This window comes from Zalophus californianus, chromosome 10 (assembly GCF_009762305.2).
Source record: "Zalophus californianus isolate mZalCal1 chromosome 10, mZalCal1.pri.v2, whole genome shotgun sequence".
Lineage (NCBI taxonomy): Eukaryota > Metazoa > Chordata > Mammalia > Carnivora > Otariidae > Zalophus > Zalophus californianus.
Window position 1 is genome coordinate 28,907,267 of NC_045604.1, and position 17,209 is coordinate 28,924,475.

A 17,209-nucleotide genomic window follows, 5' to 3' on the forward strand; every position below is an offset into this window, starting at 1 on the left:
CCAGGATCATTCTGGGAGCTTGGCAAAGGGCAACGGGGGTGCAGCCAGCCTGGGCTGTCAAGGGTAGGGGGCACACGAGGTGGAGGAGGAGGCCGACTCCGGGTTCTGGCGCTCCCTGCTTTTCTGGAACCCAGCCCTGTCAGTTCCAACTATGCTTTGGTTCCTGCCCAAACCCAGCTTCGGTTTCTCCCCCTTGCTAGGAGAGTCCCAGCCCCTCTGAAGGATGTGCTGCGATTAGAACCCTTCACACAGACCCTGGAATGTAGTAGGCCCTCAATATACATTAATAGAGATAGGGTGGTTGTTGCCATGGGAAAGAACACTGCCTCCCATTTGTAAAAGTCCCGTAGCTTCCTGAAGGCTCCAGGAACTCGCAGCACAGAGACTGGGGGCTCACATGCTGAATTTAGTTTTTTTTTTTAAGGATCTGTGACCTCTGGGGAGTGTTGTCTCTCTGCTGTGGAGGGAGACACCCTGCTTCATGAATTCAGGGGTGTCTTCGCTGCTCCAGCAACTCCGAGTTCTAAAAATGGAGCATAGGCCTTCACCCTAGGAATGCTTGGCTGGACCGCAGAGTAGGGTCAAGGCCTCTTCGGGGGCACGAACAGGCCCTGACAGTTCCAGCAGACACACATGAAATGGAAAAACCGCTCAGTTGGGCCTGAGGACGCCATAAGGCCAGGGAGGGCCTGCTGCCTTCTCTCCCCCTGGCCTCACCCCCGCCTGATGCGTGAGTCATGGATGGGAAAATGAGAAAGGGCAAGTCCCGGCCCAGCAACTGGGAGGCCTCTGAGGCTAGGGGTAGGGAGACAGGGGAGAAGGGGATGGGCTTGCTCAGGTCAGGGTGAGCTGAGGCTGGGGCTGAGGCTTTGGCAAGAGTGAGCCTGTTGCGAGGGTGACAAGGAAGGCCAGCGCGAGGAGCCAGAATTGGAATCCACAGGCAGGTGGTGCTGCAGGAGGGGGTGGGGGTAGATCTATAGGGCCTTAGGGCGTGCAACTCTGAAATCTGGCCCTTCCCAGTAGTTGGGGATGCATAGGTGCCGTGGGCAGGTATCCTACGAGGGCCAGGGGCCCAAGGGCCCTGGTTAGACTGTGTTTTGCTGTGCGCCACGCTGCTGCTCGGCGGCTCGGTGAGCCCTGGCTTGGCCTCCTCCAGTCTCTGCTCTAGTCTGCGGGCCATGGTCCTCCAGCGTGTTCTGTCCAGAATGTAATCCATTCTCCTGCTTAAAACCTCCAGAGGCTTCCCCACTGCCATGGAGGAAGTCCAGGCTCCTTGAACATGCCCTCTTCTCAATCAGGGCTCTTTCTCGTGCCTGCCCGCACAGTCTGCACACATGGGGCCCCTGCATGCCGCCACCCCCATTCCAGGCCGGCAAAGCCCGCCCCGCACTCCTGGGCCTTTGCACCCCCCTCCTTCGGCACATTTTTGCATTGTTGGCTCACCACCTCGGAGGAGCCTCCCCAGCTCTGCCTCAAGTCCAGGCTGAGTAACCACTCTCTCCTCTGTGTGGCCATAGCTCTTCCATTAGTCACCCTGCGTGCCAGTTGGCTTCCTTCTCTGCCTGTCGACTAGACCGTCAGCACCTGTCATCTGCATATTCCTGCTCCCTCAAAGTGTCTGGTACACAGCAGGTTCTTAATGGCAAAGGGGAGATCGAGCTTACTTTGTGCCAAGCATTGATCCAAAAACTGTTCAATTATTGAATCATGTAATGCTCCAGCAACGCTGTGAGGTCGCTGTTAATTCTTAGAACTCCCATGTTTTCCATTAAGATACTGAGGCCCAGAGAGGTGAAGTGATTTGTTCAGAATCACACAGCCACTCTTAAGTGGTGGAGCCAGGATTCAGCCAGGTCAGTGGGATTCTAGCATATGCTTTTAACCCAGCACCAGAGGATTAATTCTCACCTGATGAGTGAAGGAAGGAATGGAGGAATGAACTCACAGTGTCACTGGGAGAAAGATGCTCAGGAGCTGAGAGGAAGGAGTTAAGCCCAGAGAAGTGGGGAGCCCGTCTTTGGGCTGGGGCGTGGAGGAGCTGACAGCAGCCAGTCCTTGAAACAGTGGTGTGTCTCACTATAGGAAAGGATATGGGGAGGTGTCCTGTGGGTTGGGAGGAGGTGTCCTGGGGCAGGACTAGTCTGGAAGAATGGAGAGACCCAGAGTGGGAAGGTACAGTGAGAACTCTGAGGGAACACATAGTTTTCCAGGCTGAGTGCTGGTCCCGTGTTGGCCCAAAATGCTGTTTGTCTCATGATCTGGGTACAGGGCTGCCCCATCCTGCATACCATGCTGCAGAGAGCAGGGCTGTCAGCTCAGTAGATGTGACCCTGTGTGGCAGCAGGCCCTGTCCCTCACACCTAGCTACGGCAACCAATCATTCCAGTTTGCCTGGGACTCTCCAAGTTTAAGCATGGAAAGCTCTGTGCCCCAAGAAACCCCTCAGTCCTGGGCAACTTGGGACAGTGGGGCACCCTATGCATTTCCTCAGGGACGGGAAGTACGGCCGCTCCCACCCTCTTAGCTCACCAGTCAGCTCTGCCCACAGCTCTGCCCTCCAGTGGGGCCATGGAAGAGTCCAAACCGGGAGCAGCGGTGCAATGGCCCTGGGGCATCAGCAGCCTGGACTCAGGCAGCAGCAGAGGTTTCTGCTGTCCTTAGAGGGGACACCAGGCCCCTAGCTGCAGGGAGGAAGGAGAGCCAGGTGTCTTTGGGGGCTCTTCAATCATCTCTGCTTCTACCAGCCCCCAACCTCAATGTAATTCAATTCATCTCAACCTGGCCCTTTGTTAAGCACCTGGTTTCTGCTGCACAGGTACAGAGGCCTGTCCAGTCTCCCAAGATCATCGAAACAGAGAAGGTAGCAAGGGAAGGGAGGGGACGGTCAGGTGGGGACAGAGCTGTGACGGGTGGGCAGGGGATGCAGGTGGTCCTTGGGATGGAGGATAGAGTTCTATCAGGGAGAGGAGGGGAGGCAAGACCTTCCAGGGGTAGAAATGACCTGTGCACAGGTGCCAGGCTGGACAATGTGGGGTGGCACAGGCAACACAAGTAGGTTTGCATAGAACCTGGAGGTCCAAGAGCTGAGCACAGAGGAGGTGGGCAAACTCGGAGCCTATTGACCGGCGGGGGTTCTGAGCTTCTTTCACTGGCAGCGGGAGTCTGTCACAAGGCTTTTGTTCTTTTTTTTTTTTTTTTAAGATTTTATTTATTTGAGAGAGAGAGAGAGAGAGAGAGCACGAGGGGGGGGGTTGCGCTACAGAGGGAGAAGCAGGCCCCCCGCTGAGCAGGGAGCCTGATTTGGGGCTCGATCTCATGACCCTGGGATCATGACCTGAGCCGAGGGCAGATGCTTAACAACTGAGCCACCCAGGTGCCACAAGGCTTCTGTTCTTAACACATACACACCCTTTTATTTTTAATACAAAAATGTGTTCATTGAAGAAAAATGTGAAAGGACAGCTCATTATGAAGAAGAAAACAAATATCACCTTTCATGTTTCCATCTGGCAGAGATAATCCTTGTTAACATTTTGGTGTATTTCCCTCTACATTTATTTCTATGCAAATAGATATGTGATATATCATCATTACATATGATATGTGATTATTTTTCACACATGGGGTCATGCATTTTTTTTCTATTATAAACAAGGTGGTAATAAATGTTGGCATATCTAAACCTCTGTGTCTCTGGTTGTTTCTTTTCTTTTTCTTTCTTTTTTTCCTCTTATTATTTTGAAGTCAAATTAGCTTTCCTAAAGTGGAATGGCTGGGTCCACCCTGGAGAGCAGGGGAGGTGCAGTGAGCCCTGGGTTTGAGAATGGGTGTTGGTGGTGGTCTTGGGGAAGGGAGACCCTGGGAGCAGGGAAATCAGTTTGGAAGTAACGAGGCCTAAGAGCCACGGTGGGAATGGAAGGGAAAGATGGGAACCAATGAGGAGACAGTGCCTAGTTAGTAAATGCCCACTGTGGGGCGGAAACTCATGTCATCCATGTGGAGGTATTCAGGTAGCAGTGAAAAACACTTATGCTCTAATCACAGACCTGAGTGTGAATCCCTGCTGGGTCTCTCATTAGCAATGTTATTTGGCACCCCATTAAAACAGGAAGGATAATAGCCTACTCCCTAGGATCATGGTGAGAATTAATTGAGGGAATGCCTGTAAAGTAGATAAGGCGCAGAGATAATGCACAGTAAGCGTTTGTTACTACAGTAGTGTGATAAGCCTCCCCTTGACCTTGCTCTGCCTAAGCCCCATTTAGAAAGCTGCCTGTAATGAACAACTTAAACTGGCAATGCTTGCCCATGCTTTTACCTGATACCAACCCTAACTTCCACGAAGCATGGCCTAAATTGGGCTAGATTTACGTCTCTTCAGGATAAGTGTCCATCTTACAGCCCATGAAACTCACATTCAGAGACATGAGAAGTCAGCTGCAGGTGCAGACTTGGGCCTCCCAACTCCGGGACCCACAAAGTTCTCGCGACATCCTGGTGCCTCCTGGTGTTGGAACTTCCCGGTTAGAAGTGAGGATGGAGAGAGCAGGCGATGCTCCAGCAAGATTTCTTTGTCGTCCGAATGCACTGCGCTATCGTTATCTTCACCAGCACCGCTAAACGGGCTCCACTCCAGTGGCTCAGAGCCCTTCACACACAGAAATGCCCTTTCCCCTGCCAGGAAGGAGAGGGCAAGTTGCACAACTTGTCTGAATTCACAGAGCATGTCGCACACCACGCCAGGAGGAGAACATGGGAGTCTGGCCCAGGCCAGCCCCAGGGAGCCCTTGGCTAACTCCCCATTGCAAAGGAGTTGAGCCTCCATGCTTACCCAGACAGCAGAGGTAAACAAACTGCGCTCAAAAAGCGACTCTAAAATGCCGACAGCATCTATTAATTATACTTGACTGCGGTGCTCAGGGCTGCAGTTTGGAGCTTTTGGCTATTTGTGCCAAGAGAGACTTGAGACTCTGTGCTTACCCCACTTCCAAAACACATACGCCCAATGGCTGTTTCTCACAATCTGGGTGGTCCATCTTGAGGGTCCAGCCCAGAATAGTTTATTTCTCCAGCAGAACAAAACATAACCCTCCCCCAGCAAGGTCTCTGGAAGCTCCGCTCCCCACCATCTTCACCTTTCAATCCTGGAATGTTTACCATCACCCTCTGTGTTTCTTTCCAGTGCTCTGGCTCTCAAGAAATCTTCAGGTGTGATCTTGTATTATCAAAACAGGAAAAGCTTGGAATATTTCCTGCTAGATAAGATGGTAAATCTAAGACCCAGGGAAGTAAAGCATCCTCTGCAAGGTTGAGCCATGGTCCCTGAGTGAACACCCAGTCTGGAATTAGATAGACGAATGTTCCTAGCTGGTCATTCTGTTGCAGGCTTTGGCATGCATGCATGCATCTGGGCCACTTAGGAGTTTAGGGAGGGGACAGTCTCTCAGCTCTTTCTCCTTGGCCTCTACTGGCTACCTGGGGGCTCCTCTCAGCTAGCCCACAAGTCCTCTTTGCTGTCAGCACGCACTGCTCGCCTGAAATACTTGCAATGTAAAAAGTAATGCTAAGACCAGGGATGCCTGGGAGCATGCAGGGAGACCTGGGTCCACCTTGCCTTGCCCAGTGCCTCCTGATTCCCAGATCCACAGCCATGAGTTCTACCTGCATGGTTTGGTGAGAGGTGCACCCCACCTCAGCAGCCAATCACTTGTTCCTTTGCTCAGCTGCTTCTGAGCCTGGGCGAAGCCTGGCTGGCTTGATGCAGCCCTCGGATTCACTGTCCTAGATGGGAAAGTGCAGGAGGGCAGGGCCCTGCATTTCCTTACTGTGCTCACTACTGGATCCTCAGGCCAGTGGCTGGTCTATAGCGGGTGCACCGTAAAGAGTGTGGAAAGAGCAAATGGGAAGTTGTGTGTGAGTGGTTATGTATGTGTGCCTGTGTGTGTGTCTGTGGGTACTATGTTGGGGGGCTCACTGCCTCTCAGGGCCATCTCCTGGCACACTTCCAATAAAAAGAGGCTGGAAGACATTAGGCGGGTATGTAGTCAGGTGGAATGCAGTCAGCCCCCTCACCCCACCTGTGGTGATTCCGACGTCGCCAGGCCAAGGAAATGATGCTCAATGACCTCTGACCATCATCAAGAGCTCAGGGCTGCTGTTCTGGCCGCTGGGAGCCTGTTGGAGGTTTATTGAGCAGAACCTGCTGAATGGTGTTACACACACACACACACACAAACACACACACACACACACCCTGCAATCTCATATATACCCACGTAGCTTCAGCTGCCACAGTCCTGGCAAGTGCCATCTGGCAGCCAAGGGCCATCTTGTTTCTCCATTTCCTGTGTCTTCCTCAGACTGTAGCTTGCCTTGTGATTTTACTTTCTCCGATCCCACCCTTATCAGAAGAGTCCCTGGAGAAGGGAGCCCACATGGGGCAGTTGGCCTCTGGCCACGCTCTTACTATCTGGGTCTCAGTGTTCATTCTGTCCATCCAGGAATAATATGCCAACAAATTGGTCAAGGTCAAGAAGACAAGGTCAGTGAGCGTGCAGTGCAACGTAAATACCTGGACTGTTTGCAGGTAGTTGTGGATTCCCTTGGTGTGCTCGTCACGTGGCAGCCCTGCTCTGGTCTTTCCAAGAGAGCTCCGTGCTCTTCTTGGGCCTTTGTTCCTGCCTTGACCGAGCCGGTCCCTGCTGTACCTTTGAGACCCAGTGTGGGAGTCCTGGTGGCAGGCAGACCCTAAAAAAGCCCCCAGTGGTCTCCACCTCCCTGCTGCTCTTGTATAAACCCCTCCCCTTGAGAGCAGATTGGCCTAGTGACTTTGCTCCTAATGAATGGAATTAGATAGGGCGTCCCTTCTGTGATGTGGCTACCTAGGATTGTGATCTTCATCTTTTGCATTCTGACCCTCTCCCTTGCTCGTTTGCTGAAGCAAACTGCCTAGTGAGAAAGGCTCACATGCTCCGAACCGAGGGTGGCTTCTGGCCAACAGCCCCAAAGAAACTGAATCCCACCAACAACCGTGTGAGTTTGGAAGCAGGTTCTTCCCCAGCCAAGCCTTCCAAGGGGACCCTGTTCCTGGCTGACCTCCCGATTTCCGCCTTGTGAAAGGCCCTGAGGCAGGGGGCCCGGCCAGGCATTTTCAGATTCCTGACCTGTAGAAATCATGAGATGAGAAATGTGTGTTGTTTTATGCCACTTAGTCTGTGCTAATTTGTTGCATAGCAATGGATAAATAATGCAGACATCTTCTTGAGGAAGATTTCCCATGATTCTCCTCATACCCCAGTCAGGGCCAGGTGCCACGCCTCTGCTCACATTCATCAGTGCCCTGCACACACTCTTACTGGAATAACATCGGTTTACTTGTCTCCCTCTCTAGGTAGGGACCACATGCTCTTTACCTTTTATCTCTGGGGCCTGGGCCCATGCCTGGCACACAGTAAAAGTTCAATAAATGTTTGCTGAGTGATGGAGATTCTAGAATCTCTATCCTTCCTTGCCTCCCCACCTCTCCCCAGATTTGGTGGTTTGCTTTTTCAGAAAGGGGGTCAGGTCACCCCAAGATTACTGGGCAGTAGACAACACTAGAATACTCTGGGCTGTAGGAGGGTGCTGGGTGAGCACAGAGAAGATGCTCAGGCCTCAGTCCAGTGGTTTTGGAGGCCACGTGAATCACTGGAAAGCTGAGAATGGGGAGTGAGGAAGAGTGGGGACCCACTTGGACAATGCACCATCTCTAGCTGGCCTACCGAGCACAGGACATCCTACCTTCCTACCTCAGGACATTCGAGAATGTTTCCAGGATGGAAAGATGTCCTTTGGCCAATTAAAGTGCTATCCCAATGACAGGGAAAATGAACTCCTAGAAAAAGAAATTCCCCAATCGGGGTGCCTGGGTGGCTCAGTCGTTAAGTATCTGCCTTCGGCTCAGGTCATGATCCCAGGGTCCTGGGATCGAGCCCCGCATCGGGGTCCCTGCTCTGCGGGGAGTCTGCTTCTCCCTCTCACACTCCCCCTACTTGCGTTCCTGCTCCCGCTATCTCTGTCAAATGAATAAATAAAACCTTGAAAAAGAAAGAAATTCCTCAACACAACCTAAAAAAGAGCTACTTTGCAAGGAACCAGACCAGGCACCTACTCACCTCATTCCACCAAGCCAGGAGAGCACAACCAATAGCTTCCTGCTATAATAATCTACCATAAACTTGGTGGCTTAAAACCACAGAAATTTATTCTTTCACAGTTGTGGAGGCCAAAAGTCCAAAGTTAGTCTTGGGCTGATACCAGGCTGAAGCCAGAGTATTGGCAGGCCATGCTCGCTCTGGAGGCTCTGGGGAAGAACGGGTTCCTGGCCTCTCCCAGCTTCTGGTGGCTCCAGGTTTTCCTTGGCTTGTGACAGCATCACTCCACTCTCTGCTTCCGTGGTCACATTGCCCTCTTCCCTTCTGTCTGTAGTCTCTATGTGCCTCCCTCTTATAAAGACACTTGTCATAACATTTACAGACTGCCTGGATAGTCCTGAATAATCTCCCCATCTTAAGATCCTTAACGTAACCACATGTGCAATACCTTTGCCATATGAGACAACACTCACAGGTTCCAGGGATTAGAATATGTACATTTGGGGGCCATTACCAAGCCTACCCTGGAGGGTGTGGCCAGGAGAGAAACTGAGGCATAGAGCAGCCCAACATCATATTCTCATCTGAAAACTGAAGGCTGGAGTCTGAACTTCCAGACCAACTTCTCGGCCACTAACTCCCATCCCCGAATGAAGGGAGGCCCAGGACAGACAGGGCCACCTCTGCCTTTGCCCATCCTGGCAAGGAGGGAGTCCAGCCCTGCCTTCTCCTGGATCCCTTGATTCCTCTTTCCTAACCCTCCCCTCTGCTGGCGCCTGTATGGGAGGCCATGGCCGCATGACAGGGGAGTCTGGCTTCAGAGCGGGGACTCTTCCTTTTCTCTCCTGAGAGCAGCATCTTTCCCCAGCTCTGGCTTGGTAGCCCCATAGTGGGGGAGGCTGTAAATCCCCCACCCACCCACGGGAAACAGCTGGGTCCCAGGCACATCCTGTGGACTTAACCCTTTCCAGCCCTGCTGACCACTCCCTGGGCCTGAGCTTCTGCTCCTGTGTGTGGTGCTGACCAATGGCCCCAGTCTTGTTCACTGTGGTGCTGAAAACTGCCCATCCAACCAGGAGCCAGGAAGGGGCAGGGTCTGCTTACCCCCTGGGGTGGCTGCTGCTGACCACAGCAGGAAGGGGGGTGCCTGGGGCACAGGAGCCTCCTAGCATCCAGAAGGCCTTTGTCCAACACTGAACTGTCCAGGGCTCTGGGATGAACCAGGACCAGCTGGAAATACTCATATTGGCCCCCCAGGGCGCGGCTGCTGGAATCTGTTTACTTAGCTTTCTCCTCACCAGACTGTATGTGTCTAGGGAGTAGGGACTTTGTTTATCTTTGGCTGATAATAAATTCTTATAAATGGCCTGAATAATGCCGAATAAAGCTGTCCAGAATTATTCTCCCTCTCTGCCTCTTCTGACATTGGATTCATTTGGGAAAGTTGCAGTGGTTCGAAGGGTGTGAAGTTGTTTCATAAAGTTAGGAAATCATACACCTTAGGGGTGATTATTATTAGAGTCTCAGAGAGGCTGGAAGCGGATACCCTTATCCACAGGAGGGTGGGGAGGCCATCCATTAGCAGGTTTGCGATGGTAATAATCTCTCTACTGGTGCGTACTGGTAATAAAATTTCATGGGGTTTTTATAACTACGATCTTATTTCATCTTTCCCACTGCCTGGAGCAGAGATGATCCTTCTCACTCGTGGATAAAGAAATGAGAATGCAGAGACGTTTAGGAATTTGTTCAAAATCGCCCAGTGATTGTGTAATGTCGGGGCTGGGATCAGAACCCAGGTTGGTGGGGCTGAGAACTGGCCAGGGGGGAGCAAGGAGATGCTGTAGGCACCAGAGGGGTGTGCGTGGGGGGCGGAAAGCAGGGCCAGCAGGAGAGACAGCAAGCAAAAACTGGACTATGAGGTCCAGGATGAAGGTTAGGTAGTCTTAGATCTTACCCTGTGTGCCTGAGGGTGGTGGCTGGGCAATAATAGCATTTTATTGAATGCTAAATGTGGGCCAGGACTCTGCTAGGTGCAGTGTATGAATTATGAATAGTTCATGTCATAAAGGCAGCAAGGAACAAGGATGGGATGGAGGCTGTGAAGATAAAGGATGGGAAGTGAGGTTTTTCAGGAGGAGACAGGGGCCTGGGGCAGAGGCTTATGATTAACAGTACGCTTGCCCGCTCAGAACAAATCCTGGCAGATGTGTAGGCCACTGTGGGCTGGGAGGGAGGCATTAAAACCCAGCACTCCAGAAGTGGGCTGGGCTGTGAGCCTGGACACTCTGGCTCCGCCCTGATGGACTCTGGCCCCGCCCCCAAGTCGCAACAGAAAGACAATAGTCCCAGAGAGCCACCTCCTCGGGGCGATAGGACAGGCGGGTGCCAGGCTGCCCAGCAGGACAAGGAGCCCTTGTGCAGGCCTCCGGTCCAGATCCTGCTCCACCCTCCCTGACCCTGGGGGGTGGTCGGAAGTTTAGATCCTGGGCTGGGAGGAGGCCTGGAGCTCACAGTAAGGGCCAGCGCTGGGACTGGGGTCACCTGGAGGTCTCCAGGGCGCCAGGGTGGGGCTGGGTAGAATGCTCTGGCTTTCTGTATTGGCTGCCTAGGGCAGCTTCTGGTGGAGCTTGAGGAGTGGAACAGACATGCTGAGGATTCCAGACCTTTCTCATTTGACCCACATGACACCTCTGTGGGATGTGAATGGAAGGGATGCTTTGTCCCATTTTACAGATGAGAAAACAGAAGTTCGAAGAGGTGGAAGCTTTAGCGGAGGCCATCCAGGGAGAAAAGGCATAAGAGGAAGCTCCTGGATTCCTGCCAGGATGGGCAGTGGGGCCAGGAAGTGAGGGGTGAAGAGTCTATTCAAGGCTAAGCGGATTCAGGAGACCGGAGGCCATCTGAGAAGAGGGAGGCAGGTTCCTGTTAGCCAGTTCACCAGTCCACCTTTTCCATCCCTTTGCATTGCCCTCCCCCCAGCCCGCAGGCCCCTGGGAACCCAGGCCAAGCCTGCTGCATTCCAGGAAGGGAGGCACGGGGTGCCGGCCGCACAGCCCAAATCTACTCAGCTTCTCCTTGAAATTCCACACACCCAGAGCCTTTGGCAGGAGCCCGGAATGCGCTTCATCTGAACAATTTGTCTTTCATGGCGCATTTACATCAATTACCCCTTTGTTCCTTTCCCCTTTCCAGGACCACTAGGGCTGCCCAGGCGCTCTGGGCGCACTTTGGGGGCGGGGGAATGCGCGGCGCAGAGAGGCAGGGGCGCCCCCTGTTGGTCCAGTCTGCACGCACACGTGCTGGTGCGCCCCTCCCCCCCCCCCCCCCCCCCCCCCCCCCCCCCCCCCGGTGCTTGTCACGCAGCAGCCGCATCAAACCTTCCCGGTGGGTGGCTACCCTGGCTCACCACTCCCCACCCAGGTCCCAGGATCCCCGGGTGGAGCAGGAGAGAGAGATTCTGGGAGGCAAGAAGGCACAACACAGGTGGGTCAGGCACCTCATAAGAGAGGGGTGCTCTTGGGGAGCCTGGGTGGATCAGCAGTTAAGCGTCTGCCTTTGGCTCAGGTCATGATGCCAGGGTCCTGGGATCGAGCCCCGCATCGAGCCCCGCATCGGGCTCCCTGCTCAGCGAGGAGCCTGCTTCTTCCTCTCCCTCTGCCTCTCCCCCTTGCTTGTGCTCTCTCTCCCTCAAATAAATAAAATAAAAAAGAGGGGGTGCACTTCCCCCCACACCTGTGTGGCCATAGGTGATTCAGCTTTGGGGTTCAGAGCCTCATCTATGAAATGAGAAGCCTGGCCCGCAGAACAGTGTACAAGGGCGCTGAAATCCTGGACCCCTGGCATGCCTAGCACAGGGGGTCTGAATCCTGGCGTTGCCGTTTGCTGGCTGCCTGCCAGCTCTTTACCCTGATGAGTGTCTGTTCCTTGCTTTGTACAACCGGTGACAATGATATAGTCAGTCCTCATTATTGATGGATTCTGTATTTGCAAGCCTACTTGCTAACAGTTATTAGTAACCCCCAAATCAATACCTGTGGCACTTTAGCGGTTGTTTGCAGACGTGTGCAGGGTGGCGAACAATTTGAGTTGTTCAAAGCACACGTTCCCAGCTGAGGTTGAGCAAGGTGATGCTCTGCTATCTCCTTTTGGTTCTCATACTGTAGACAAGTACTCCTTTTGCAATCTATTTAGTGCCACATTTTTGTCATTTTGTTGGCGATTTCGCTGTTTACAGTGGCCCCCAAGCACAGTGCTGAAATGCCATCCGGTGTTCCTAAGCACAGGGAGCCTGTGATGTGTCTCACAGAGAAAATCCATGTCTTAGAAAGGCTTTGTGCAGGGTTGAGTTAGAGTGCTGTTGGCCAAGAGTTTGCTGTTAATGAATCAACGGTATATATTAATAAGGTGTCTTCAAGCAGAAATACACATACAACAAGGTTCTGTACTGATCGGTTGATGAAAATGTGGTGACCAGAGACTCATGGGAACCTAACCCTGTATTTCCCCAGGAGCAGTGGTTCTGTATTTGCACATTCAGTGTTTGGGTGTCTTGATAGAACCTAAGAACCCTGAGTAACAAGAATCAACTGTACTTACCTCACGGCTCTGCTCTGAGGCTGGAATATGTCTAGTGTGGCCCTGCAGTTCTTACAGTTCTTGTTCTGTGATGTGTGAGTCCGTGTGCCCATCCCCTGAAGCCCCTGGACCTAGTGGGGTCGGCCGCCCCGAGGTGGGATCCTTCCATGGGCACACACAGAAGCATCACCAGCCAGGCTTTGCGGCTCAGACCCGGAACTTCCAACAGTGACACTTTATTCATTTGGTGTCATAGAAAGGTCCATACCACTCTTGATGACTCCAAAAGACTTTCCACAAACATTACCTCATTTGCTTCTCACAACAATACTGGGGTGACAGTGTCATGGTTCCCATTTCATAGGTGAGCCTGAAGTTCAGAGAAGTTACGTCCAAGGTCAAGGTCACCCAGTTATTTAGCTAGAGTCAGAAAGCTGCTCATTCTACCAGCTTTCCACCACCAGGCTTGTTCCTATTAAAACACGTTGCTCTGGGGGAGGTAAGAGCCAGACCTTGTCATTGACATTAAAAAAAAAATTTTTTTTAAGGTTTTATTTATTTATTTGTTGGAGAGAGAGAGAGAGCACCAGCAGGGGAATTGGCAGGCAGAGGGAGAAGCAGGCTGCCCGCTGAGCAAGGAGTCTGATGCGGGGCTCGATCCCAGGACCCAGGACCCTGAGCCGAAGGCAGAGGCTTAACCGACTGAGCCACCCAGGTGCCCCTTGTTATTGACATTTTAGTGTGAATGAGTGCACTGAGGTCCCCAAAGAAATTGGCTGAGAGCAAGTGGGAGATGAATATCTGAGCGACGCCTCTGCTTCTGTGGCTAACCCAAATCACCCCATTTCTCCTACCTCCCTTTACCTGCAGCCCCTGTGGGCTCTGAGTCACCTGCGCCACTGTCCCCATGGTTACCTTCCTACACACTCAGTATACCACAGCTACACCTAAGCCTCCCTCCTCCATCTCACCCACCTGCCCATCCCTCCCACATCCTCGCAATCAAGTTCGTTCTATCTCAAGTTTCAGTTAAATTAAAAGTCTTTACATATTTATTGACTATGTAAATATTTTGCATATCCAAGCCACGTCGTGTATTATGGTTTACATCCCCTTTTCATACAACTTCATTCTCTGAAGTTAAGTTGTGCCCTGTTTTTATTTGCTCATTGGCGTGTGTGTCTGTGACTATATCAGCCTGTATTTTGCTGATGGCGGAGTAAGCTCAGGACATCCAGACCCACAAGGGAATCTAGGAATGTTCTTTCCCTCCCCTCCCCCGCCTTTCTTTCTTTTTCCTTTCATAATTTCTGAGCAGCCACGCCCCTGCCCCACCCCACCCCCACCTCCTGCTCTAATCTGTGGTGGGGTACTCACTGGGCCTCATCCACAGCAGCGGCGATCTTGGTGTTTTCTTCCCCATCACCCTGGGACTTCCCTTTGCCTTTTACCTACCCATTCTCAATTTCCTGTGCCCCATGCCTTTCTCTTTTGTGGTTTGCTCCTTCATTTTGGCAAAACACCATCTCCAGCAGCTTCCTGGGAAAAGAGGCAAGAGAATTTTGAGGCTTTGCGTAGTGGAATATATGTCCCCTGCCTTCACAGTTAACTGATAGTTTGGCTGGGTATCTGTAGCATTCTAGTTAGAAATTGTTGTCCCTTAGAATTTTGAAGGCATTTTTTTCTCTTGTATTCTAGTTTCCAGTATTGTTATTGGGAGACCTACAGCCATTCAACTTTTCAGTCTTTTGTATGTGACCCGCTTTTTCTCTCAGGAAGCTTGAAATATCTTTTGTCTCCTCTGCCTTCCTTAGGTCTTTGTTGTAATAGAGCTGGGTACTTGGTGACCCCAAACGTTCCGTTCTGGGAGGTGTAGGTTTAATTGCTTTGATAACCATCTCCTTTTAAATTCTCTGATCTCTCTTTCTGGTACTTCAAATAGTAAAATATTTGACCTCCTGGATGATCCTTTAATTTTCTTATCCTTCCTGATCTATTTCCCACCTTTTTTTGTACTTTTGGGAAGACTTCTTCAACTTTCTCATCCAGCCCTTCTACTGAATGTTAGATTGTTGCTATCATATTTCTAATTTCCAAGAGTTTTAAAAACATTTTCTGAATGTTTCTTGTCCTTTTTATACAGCACCGTGTTCCTATTTCATGGACAAAACAACTTCTCTCTCTCTATTAATCATAGTTTTTTTGAAGTTTTGTTCTGTTCCTTGCATGTGTGCTTTTTCCAGATGGCTTTTAATCTGCTTGTTTTAGCTCTCTTTCAACTTAGATGTTTTACTTAAATATTTGGTGATCCTGGGGCCCCTGGCTGGCTCAGTCGGTTAAGCGACCGACTCTTGATTTCAGCTCAGGTCATGATCTCAGGGTCCTGGGATTGAGCCCCACGCTGGGCTCTATGCTCAGCAGGGAGTCTGCTTGAGGATTCTCACTCTCTCTCTCTCTCTGTCTCTGAAATAAATAAATAAATCTTTAAACAAGATCTGGTGATCCTTGAATGTCCGCTTATATATATGAATTTAAGACACTCAAAAGCTAACTGGAAGCTCTGTGTATGGGTGCGGCTGGCCTCTCATGGCTCTAACTCCAGGGTGATCAAGCTCCAACTTTGTGGCCTCATTGCAGGGCTCTCAAATGTCAATGCCTTCTCTCGGGATGGTCAGTTTCCCTGGATCAGAATCCTAACGTCTCCCACCAGGGAGTATGAGCTTGGCTGCTCCTGGAGCAGAAGTAGGAGGGAGTGGGTGTGTCTTACACTTCTATTTGTCAACTTCCCTTCATCCCTTTGTTTTTAGTATGATGTCCCTGTTCTCAGCTGTGCCTGCTATCCCTGAATCCCAAAGCTCTTTAAGGGTCCAGTGTCTCTGGAGAGAACACCTCTCTTTTTCCACTAAGGCCTGAACCCTAGCATTTTGGTATTTGCCCTGAAACCCTCCCACCAATATAATCAAAGACTTCCCACTTGCTGAACACAGTTGGTGGAGTGAGCTTCGAGGATGTTGACGCAGTTGATTACCCCTCCTTCCTGGGACTCCGTCTTCTCTTGACTTCTATGCTTTACCCACATCTCTTTTCCACTCCTCTGGGTTCCTTCCTCTGCCTCTCCATCCCACGTCCGTTCCACTTTGGGTTTCATCCTCAGCTTTCTGCTTCTGCCTTTCCCTCTCCTCTTTCCTTCCGAAGATTGTCCTTCTAATTCCCTCTGCTCCATGCTGCTGCTGCCTTCGTCCAGGTCCTCCTCAGAAGTCGCCCCTTATTATTCTCATTATTTGGTCATATTTGTATATTATTTATATTATAGTATTAATTTTTTGTTATATTTGTTTATTATTATTGTTACCTCTGAACCGGGTCCCTGGGCCTCCAGTTCTTCCACTCTCTAATCCAGCTTTTATAGCGTAGTCTTCCGTGGACTTTCTACAATTCACATCTGACTGTGTTACTCTGGTTTCTAACCCTTTAATGGACCTCAGTTAAATGCATGAAGTCTGGGCTCCCTGGCACCTAACATGCAGATCAGGTTTTGTGACTTGTCATCATCCCACATCGACTCCCAGCTTCAACTCCTCCTGCTGTCCCCAGTCCTTCACACACTAGCAAGAGCAAACTGCCCATAATTCCCCATACCCCACACCTCATGCTACTGTGGCATTCTTTGGGGCATGATGCCCTTTCTCCTTGGTTTCCTGATGAACTCCTGTACTTCTTAAAAAAACTAGCTCAGGGGTTGTCTCCTTGGTGAAGCTTCTTTTGAGTCCCCCCCTTTTTTAATTTAAGTAGGCTCCATGCCCAGCATGGAACCCAATGTGGGGCTCGAACTCATGACCCTGAGATCAAGACCTGAGCTGAGATCAAGAGTCAGATGCTTAACCCACTGAGCTACCCAGGCACCACTTGAGTCCTCCTTTTTTTTTTTTTTCCAAAGATTATTTATTTGACAGCGAGAGACACAGCGAGAGAGGGAACACAAGCAGGGGGAGTGGGAGAAGGAGAAGCAGGCTTCCCGCTGAGCAGGGACCCTGATGCGGGGCTGGATTCCAGGACCCTGGGATCATGACCTGAGCGGAAGGCAGATGCTTAACGACTGAGCCACTCAGGCGCCCCCCTCCTTGAGTCCTTCTGAGATAATTCATTACACCTTGTCAGTGCTGTAATAAAACACATAGTTGTTGTACGTATAACAAATGCTTGGGAGTTTTTAAAATATATTCACGTGGACAACAAAGCAGGAGATGAAAGCTATCTTCTGTGTGCATTTCAGTCTGGATCATGAAGAATGCGCATTGATCAAGGTAGGGGGAGAAAAACAGGGAGGGTCTAGCAAGTGTGTATTTCAGCCCAGGCTGAAACTCCCAAATTATTTTGAGCTGATTGTGCATGAAGGTAGAGGTGTTGATAAGTATCGTTTTGTCACAGGCTGTGAAATATCTTGGCTTGCTGGCCTCCACAAGGCATCCTGAGAACCTCAATATCCTTAAATAGCAGAA